The sequence below is a fragment of the Calidris pugnax genome, unplaced genomic scaffold, assembly GCF_001431845.1.
Source record: "Calidris pugnax isolate Ruff unplaced genomic scaffold, ASM143184v1 scaffold823, whole genome shotgun sequence".
Lineage (NCBI taxonomy): Eukaryota > Metazoa > Chordata > Aves > Charadriiformes > Scolopacidae > Calidris > Calidris pugnax.
In genome coordinates, this window is record NW_015091498.1 from 38707 (window position 1) to 47379 (window position 8673).

Consider the following 8673-nt stretch of genomic DNA (forward strand, 5'->3'; position numbering starts at 1 on the left):
CCTGAAAGGAGGGTGTAGAGAGGTGGGTGTTGGCCTCTTCTCCCAAAGTAATAATGACAGGAGCAGAGAGAATGGTCTGAAGTTGGGGCAGGGGAGATTTAGATTAGAAATTAGGAAGAATGACTTTCCTGAGAGGGTGGTCAGGCCCTGGAACAGCCTGCCCAGGGAGGTGGTGGAGTCACCATCCCTGGAGGGATTTAAGAAATGTGTAGACGTGGCTCTTCAGGGCATGCTCTAGTGCCCAAGTTTATAGGTTTGCGGTGGGGTTTAGTATGTGGGGTTGTGGGTGTGGGGTTTAGTTGGTGGGTGGTGGTTTTGTGTTTGTTGTTTTTGTGGTGGTTGTGTGGTTTTGGTTTTTTGTTTTGTTTTGTTTTGTTTTTGTGGTTAGACTCGATGATCTCGGAGATCCCTTCCAACCACTAAGATTCTGTGATTCTGTGAACTGGTCCGTACCGGTTTCAACTGGTTCGAACCATCTGTACCGCATTCAGCCTGTTTGTATACTGGATTGAACCGGTTCCAACCAGTTTGAGCCAATTGTTCCGGTTTGAGCCGGTTTCAACTGGTTAGAACCGGTTCATACTGGTTTCAATGGGTTAGAACCGGTTCGAGCCGGTTTGAACCAATTTGAATGGGATTGTACCGGTTCCAACCGGTTTGAGCCAGTTTGTACCGGTTTCAACCAGTTTGTACCGGTCTGAACCAGTTCAAGCCGGATTGAACCAGTTCCAACCGGTTTGAGCCAGTTCATACTGGTCCATACCGGTTTCAACCAGTTCGAACCGGTCCGTACCAGATTGAACCAGTTAGTACCGGTTCCAACCGGTGTGAGCCGGTTGGTACCAGTTTGATCCAGTTGGTACCGGTTTGAACCGGTTGGTACCAGTCTGAACCGGTTCGTACTGGTTTCAACCAGTTAGAGGTGGTTTAAATTGGATTGAACCGGTTCCAACCGGTTTGTAAAGGTCTGAACCGCTTCGTACCGGTTTCATCCGGTTCTAAACGGTTTGAACCGGTCTGAACCGGTCCGTATTGGCTTGAACTGGTCCATACTGGTTCGTACTGGATTGAACTGGTTCCAACCAGTTTGAGCCGGATTGAGCCAGTTGGTACCGGTTTGAGCCGATTTCAACCGGTTCATACTGGTTTCAATGGCGTAGAACCGGTTTGAACGGGATTGAACCAGTTTCAAACGGTTCAAACCGACCCATACTGGATTGAACCAGTTAGTACCAGTTCCAACCGTTTTGAGTTGGTTTGAGCCGGTTGGTACCAGTTTGAGCCGGTTTCATCCAGTTAGAACCAGTTTGTACCGGTTTCAACCAGTTAGAACCGGTTCGAGCCGGATTTAAGCAGTTTGAATCGATTACAACTGGTTTGAACCGGTTGGTACCGGTTTGAGCCAGTTGGTACCGGACTGAACCGGTTCGTAATGGTTTCAACTGGTTAGAACCGGATTGAACCGGTTCAAACCAGTTCGTAACAATCTGAACCGGTTCGTACCGGTCTAAACCGTATCGGTTTGTACTGGATCAAACCAGTTAGAACCAGTTCCATCCGGTTTGAGCTGGTTTAACCTATTGGTACCGATTGTAGCTGGTTGGTACTGGTCTGAACCAGTTCATACCGGTTAGAACCAGTTGGTACCGGTCTGAACTGGTTCGAGCCAGTCCATAACTACCAGTTCGAACCGGTCCGTACCAGTTTCAACTGTCTCGTACCGCATTGAACCGGTTCCAACCGGTTTGATCCGGTTGGTACTAGTTTGAGCCGGTTTCAACCGGTTCGAACCAGTTCGTACTGGTTTCAACCGGTTGGTACTAGTTTGAGCCGGTTCTAATTGGATTGAACCGGTTCCAACTGGTTCGAACCGGTTTGAACTGGTTCGTACCAGTCTGAACTTGTTTGTAATGGTTTAACTGCTTTGAACTGGTTCGTACCAGTTGGAACCGGATTGAATTGGTCTGAGCCAGTTTGTACCGGATTGAACAGGTCCATGCGGTCTGGACTGATTCGTACCAGTTTCAAATGGTTTGAACCGGTTCCATCCGGTTTGAGCCAGTTCGAACTGCTTCGTACCAGTCTGAACCAGTTCGTACAGGTCTGAGCCAGTTTGAACCGGATTGAACCGGTTCCAACCGGTCTGAACTGGTCCGTATTGGTTTGAACCGGTTCAAACCGGTCCGTACCACTTTCAACCGGTTCGAACCGTCTGTACCGCATTCAACCTGTTCGTACTGGATTAAACCGGTTCAAACCAGTTTGAGCCGGTTCAAGCCGGTTGGTACTGGTTCGAGCCAGTTTCAACCGGTTAGAACTGGTTCATACTGGTTTCAATGGGTTAGAACCGGTTCGAGCCAGTTTGAACCAGTTCAAACAGGATTGAACCGGTTCCAACCGGTTTGAGCCGGTTCATACCGGTTTGAGCCAGTTGGTACCAGTCTGAACCAGTTCATACCAGTCTCAACCAGTTAGAACCGGTTTGAACCGGTTCCAACCGGTTTGTAACGATCTGAACCGGTTCGTACCGGTTTCATCCGGTTCAAACCGGTTTCAACCAGTTCGAACCGGTCCGTACCGGTTTGAACCGGTTCCAACCAGTCTGAGATGGTTTAACCTATTGGTACCGGTTGTAGCCGGTTGATACCAGTCTGAACTGGTTCGTACTGGTTTCAACTGGTTTGAGCTGATTTGAACCAGTACATATCAGTTTCAACCGGTTCGAACCATCTGTACCGCATTCAACATGTTCGTATACTGGATTGAACCGGTTCCAACCAGTTTGAGCCGGTTTGAGCCGGTTTCAAAAGGTTAGAACCGGTTCATACTGATTTCAATGGGTTAGAACTGGTTCGAATCGGTTTGAACCAATTTGAATGGGATTGTACCGGTTCCAACCGGTTTGAGCCAGTTCGTACTGTTTTCAACCAGTTTGTCAGAACCGGTTTGAACCAGTTAGTACCGGTTCAACCGGTGTGAGCCAGTTCGAGCCAGTTGGTACCAGTTTGAACTGGTTTGTACCGGTTTCAACTGGTTAGAACCAGTTGGAACTGGTTTGAACCGGATTGAACCGGTTCCAACCGGTTTGAGCCGGTTTAAACCGATTCATATCGGTCCGAACTTCTTTGTACTGTTTTTATCTGGTTTGACCTGGTTCATAGCAGTTGGAACCCCTTCATACCAGTCTGAGCTGGTTCTTACCGGTCTGAACCAATTCACACTGGTTTCAACCGGTTAGAACCGTTTTGAGCCAGATCGAACTGGTTCCAACCAATTTGAGCTGGTTCGAACCAGTCCGTACCGTTTTCAACCGGTTCGAACCAGTCCGTACCGGTTCGTACTGGCTTGAACCAGTTAGAACCGGTTGGTACTGGTTTGAGCCAGTTGGTACCAGTCCGAACCGGTTCGTACTGGTTTCAACCAGTTAGAGCCGGTTTGAATCGGATTGAACTGGTCCGTATTGGCTTGAACCAGTTCAAACCAGTCCATACCGGTTCGTACTGGAGTGAACCGGTTCCAACTGGTTTGAGCCGGTTCATACCAGTTTGTACCGGTTTCAACCGGTTCGAACCAGTTGGGACTGGATTGAACCAGTTAGTACCAGTTCCAACTGTTTTGAGCCGGTTTGAACCGGTTGGTACCAGTTTGAGCCAGTTTCAACCGGTTCGAACCAGTTTGTACCGGTTTCAACCGGTTTGAACCGGTTCGAGCCAGTTCTAATCGTTTTGAACCAGATTGAACTGGTTCCAACCGGTTTGAGCCAGTTTGAACTGGTTCATACTGGTCTGAACTTGTTTGTAACAGTTTTAACTGCTTTGAACTGGTCCGTACCGGTTTCAACCGGTTCGAACTGTCTGTACCGTTTCAACCGGTTAGAACCGTTTTGAACCAGATCGAACCGGTTCCAACCAATTTGAGCCGGTTCGAACCAGTCCGTACCGTTTTCAACCGGTTCGAACCAGTCCGTACCGGTTCGTACTGGCTTGAACCAGTTAGAACCGGTTGGTACTGGTTTGAGCCAGTTGGTACCAGTCCGAACCGGTTCGTACTGGTTTCAACCAGTTAGAGCCGGTTTGAATCGGATTGAACCAGTCCGTATTGGCTTGAACCGGTTCAAACTGGTCCATACCGGTTCGTACTGGAGTGAACCAGTTCCAACTGGTTTGAACCGGTTCATACCAGTTTGTACCGGTTTCAGCCGGTTCGAACCGGTTGGGACTGGATTAAACCAGTTAGTACCAGTTCCAACTGTTTTGAGCCGGTTTGAACTGGTTGGTACCAGTTTGAGCCAGTTTCAACCGGTTCGAACCGGTTGGGACTGGATTAAACCAGTTAGTACCAGTTCCAACTGTTTTGAGCCGGTTTGAACTGGTTGGTACCAGTTTGAGCCAGTTTCAACCGGTTCGAACCGGTTTGTACCGGTTTCAACCGGTTCAAACCGGTTCGAGCCAGTTCGAATCGTTTTGAACCGGATTGAACTGGTTCCAACCGGTTTGAGCCAGTTTGAACTGGTTCATACTGGTCTGAACTTGTTTGTAACAGTTTTAACTGCTTTGAACTGGTCTATACCGGTTTCAACCGGTTCGAACTGTCTGTACCGCATTCAACCTGTTTGTACTGGATTGAACCGGTTCCAACCGGTTTGAGCCAGTTTGAGCCAGTTGGTACTGGTTCGAGCTGGCTGGTACCGGTCTGAACTGGTTCATACCGGTTTCAACCGGTTAGAACCGGTTCATACTGGTTTCAATGGTTTAGAACTGGTTCAAGCTGGTTTGAATGGGATGGGATTGAACCAGTTCCAACCGGTTCCAAGAGCCGGTTTGAACCGGTTGGTACCAGTTTGAGCCAGTTTCAACCGGTTCGAACCAGTTTGTACCGGTTTCAACCGGTTTGAACCGGTTCGAGCCAGTTCTAATCGTTTTGAACCAGATTGAACTGGTTCCAACCGGTTTGAGCCAGTTTGAACTGGTTCATACTGGTCTGAACTTGTTTGTAACAGTTTTAACTGCTTTGAACTGGTCCGTACCGGTTTCAACCGGTTCGAACTGTCTGTACCGCATTCAACCTGTTTGCACTGGATTGAACCAGTTCCAACCGGTTTAAGCCAGTTTGAGCCAGTTGGTACTGGTTTGAGCTGGCTGGTACCGGTCTGAACTGGTTCATACTGGTTTCAACCGGTTAGAACCGGTTCATACTGGTTTCAATGGTTTAGAACTGGTTCAAGCCCGTTTGAATGGGATGGGATTGAACCAGTTCCAACCGGTTCCAACCGGTTTCAGCCGGTTCATACCGGTCCGTACCGGTTTTAACCGGTTAAAACCGTTTCGAGCCGGTTTGAACCGGATTGAACCAGCTCGAACCGATTCATACCGGCCCGAACTGGTTTGTACCGTTTTTAACTGGTTTGAACTGGTTCGTACCAGTTGGAACCAGTTCGTACTGGTCTGAGCTGGATCTTACCAGTCTGAACCAATTCGTACCCATTTCAACCGGTTAGAATCGGTATGAACTGGATTGAACAAGTTACAACCTGTTTCAACTGTTTTGAACCAGATTGAACTGGTGTCAACCAATCGGAGCCGGTTCGAACCGGTCTATACTGTTTTCAACCGGTTCGAACCGGTCCATACTGGTTCATAACGGATTGAACCAGTTAGAACCGGTTCCCCCTTATGGTGACCTGTGAACTTCCATGTGGACTTTTGTCCCTTCACGCTGACCTGAGAGCCAAATGGTGACGCAAGACCTTGCACGCTGCTCTGTGAGGCAGAGGGTGACCCCTGACAGCACACGGTGTCATGCGTAGGTGCATGTGTCATGTGTCGGTGCATGTGTCATGTGTAGGTGCCTGTGCACACCCAGCCTGGGAAAGCAAGAGCTTCAAAATGCTTTGAGCCTACTGCCAGTTATTTCACGGTCTCTGCTGCCATCTAGTGTCCAGTGTTAGTAATTACAAGCACTCTGCTGGTCATTTGCTTCACCGAGTGGTCGTAGCCGCCTCTTTACCAGCTGCGCCCCGCCGTCTGAGCTGGGCTACTTGGCAGCCTTCACTGTCAGCCTGGCAGATGTACTTTCCAAACCTTGTTCTCTTAGTCTCATTGAGACATTTCTATCTTCTGGTTCCCACTGTTGAAGGACACGTTCCAGGCTGTTTCTTGTCACCTAGATAATGCTCTGGGGCCAAGGACATCTGTGAGGATCAGTTAGATACAATTTGTTTGACTTTTTGACCCTAGCAGCAGAAAGTAGGGCCATGTCTGCCTTTTAGTGGGAGGACCAAGTAAAAAGGGGAAGCAGCATTTCCCGTGGACTGCTTTGCCACAGGGATTTACTGAATGCCCAATCTTTTTTGGTAAGTATTCGAAGAAATTCTTGAGGAAATTTCCTTTTCTCCACGGATAAATCTGGTTTGTATGACGCCGATTTACTAATATCTAGCGAAGAGGAGGTGGATGTTTGATCCTTCCACTATGGAATTACTAAATTTCTTGGGTGAAAAAGGGCTCCGAGACTCAGAAAGTAAGTAGCAATCTGTTGAAAGAGAGGTGAAATATCTCTGGAACCTAATCAGTGAAGGGAAAAGGAAAAGAGACCCAGAACGCATTTCTGGTAATGTGGCAACCCAATTCCAAAAAGCAAAAAGAGAGAAGAAAGTTTCTGGGCCTTCTCGGATACCGCAGCTTATGGAATGACAATTTCAGCCAACATGTTACATCTTCATGGATAAAGATGACTTGTTCTTAACCACTGACAAATTTCTCAGCCCTTCTTAATATTGGTATGGGCCAATTGAGAAGAGAGTACCAGAATGTGATTGTCTTGATCTCACAGAATTACCAAACCAAGTTCAGGCTGATTTAAGGGAGGAAACCATTGCCTGAGGGAAAAAGACTCTTTGTAGCTAGATTATCTGTGTATAAATGGAAAGCTTCACAGCGGCTCTGCAATTGAAGATGGTGAGCAAAAGAGTGTTGTGGAGAAAGGAAGACGTCCTAACTCCTCAGATGTGTGAATTCTATGTCTTAACTCTATGTCTTAAAGCAAGGTATTAGAAGGGGAAAATGGAACAATATAAACAGACACTTTGTGTGTTTTGGAGTAGTTCTTGCCTTTGAGAAGAAAAGGTGGCTACCATCATCTGGGGGAAATGGATTAGTGTGTGAAAAACTAATCTCTCAAAACTCTTATGCCAAAGTTGATCATAGAGAGCTACGCTGGTCCAAATGCCTGCCCCTGGCTTTGATGAGGATTAGGACTGCTCCGAGAAAAGAGTTAAGAATATCTTAATCTGAAACACTACCTTTCCCACTACTTGGGCAAGGAAGGAGGAGTACCAATTCCGGAAAGTAATGATCTTTTCCTTATAAAATTGCATGTGGGGTGTAGCCCAAACTCTCAAAGATTCGAGCCGGCGTGGAGTGCGGCCTCAGACAGCTCCGTTGGACTGCAGACTACGCCAGATTCAGCCTTGAGAGTGGCTTTTAGGGAAGCCCTGGTGAGAGACCACTTTGACTCCAGTGTGGGAATGACCTTTCCTGGTACTCCAGGTGAGAGACTATTTTGACTCCAGTGTGGGACTGGTACTCCGGGCAACAGAAGCAGCTGTGAGAACTTTGAAAGAGATTCTTAAGAAAGAGAATTTTTAAATTTGAGGGTGGTGAAATGCAGTGACAACAGAGAGGAATATCAACAACTAAATTAAAGCCACTGTCAAGACAGTATTGGTGCCTTCAGTTCTAGTCTCTGAATGATCTCTTTTGCTGATTCCACTAGAGTAGGCCTTGAGAGATAGGAAGGAGGGCCGTACCAGACCTTGGCAGGTTTGACTTTATCACACTAATGAACCCACTATGCTACAGCAGTCAAGTAGCAGAAAATCAATTTATGACTTAAACGAAATAGCAAAACGCTCCAATTTGAGTAATTTTTGGATAAGTGGGAGTCCGAGGGGATCTGAAGACTGGACACGTGAAGCACAGCCTGTTCAGCCCAAACTGTCAGTGAGAGGCTTGAGTACAGTACGCAATGGAACTAAGTTTTGTTCTGAAGAAGGACTGTCATGGAAAGGGGAACTCTTTTCTGACTAGAACCAGACCGGGGGAACTATCTAGGCTAAACGGAGAGTGAATGGATATTGTCACAAGGAACGTATTGCTGCAGTTCACTATGTACCCCTTATAATTGTCAAAGGTACTGAGGAAGGTGGACTCAAACGCACGTGAAATTTAGAGATGGTCCTTGGGTAAGGCGTTCCTTCTACAATCCCGGGCATGGGGGCTGCAGGGCAGCAGGTAGGAAGAGTGGCAAAAAGGGAGAGTATAAGTATTCTTTGTTCTTGGCTTGCCAGAGGGAAAACACAAGTAACAAAAAAGCTGTGAGAGCTAGGAACAAATATCAGAAAAGTGGCACATGAGCCGGTGCAAAAATGGAAGTCTAAGTTAGATGCTAGCAGGGGGAGTGTCCCTTTTGAGCATCTTTGAGGAAAAACTGTTGGGTTTTTTTGTTATGTGCTACTGCTGAGCTGCTGTTCATCCTTTGATTTATGTCATGTGCAGAGAGGTTAATCACCACTGAAGAAGAAGGAATGCAATTGGCCAGCCTAACAAAAGCGAGGGACTCGACTCACGGTACTATTACACAGAAGGGTATGTTCTAAGGAAAAGAGACTACAGG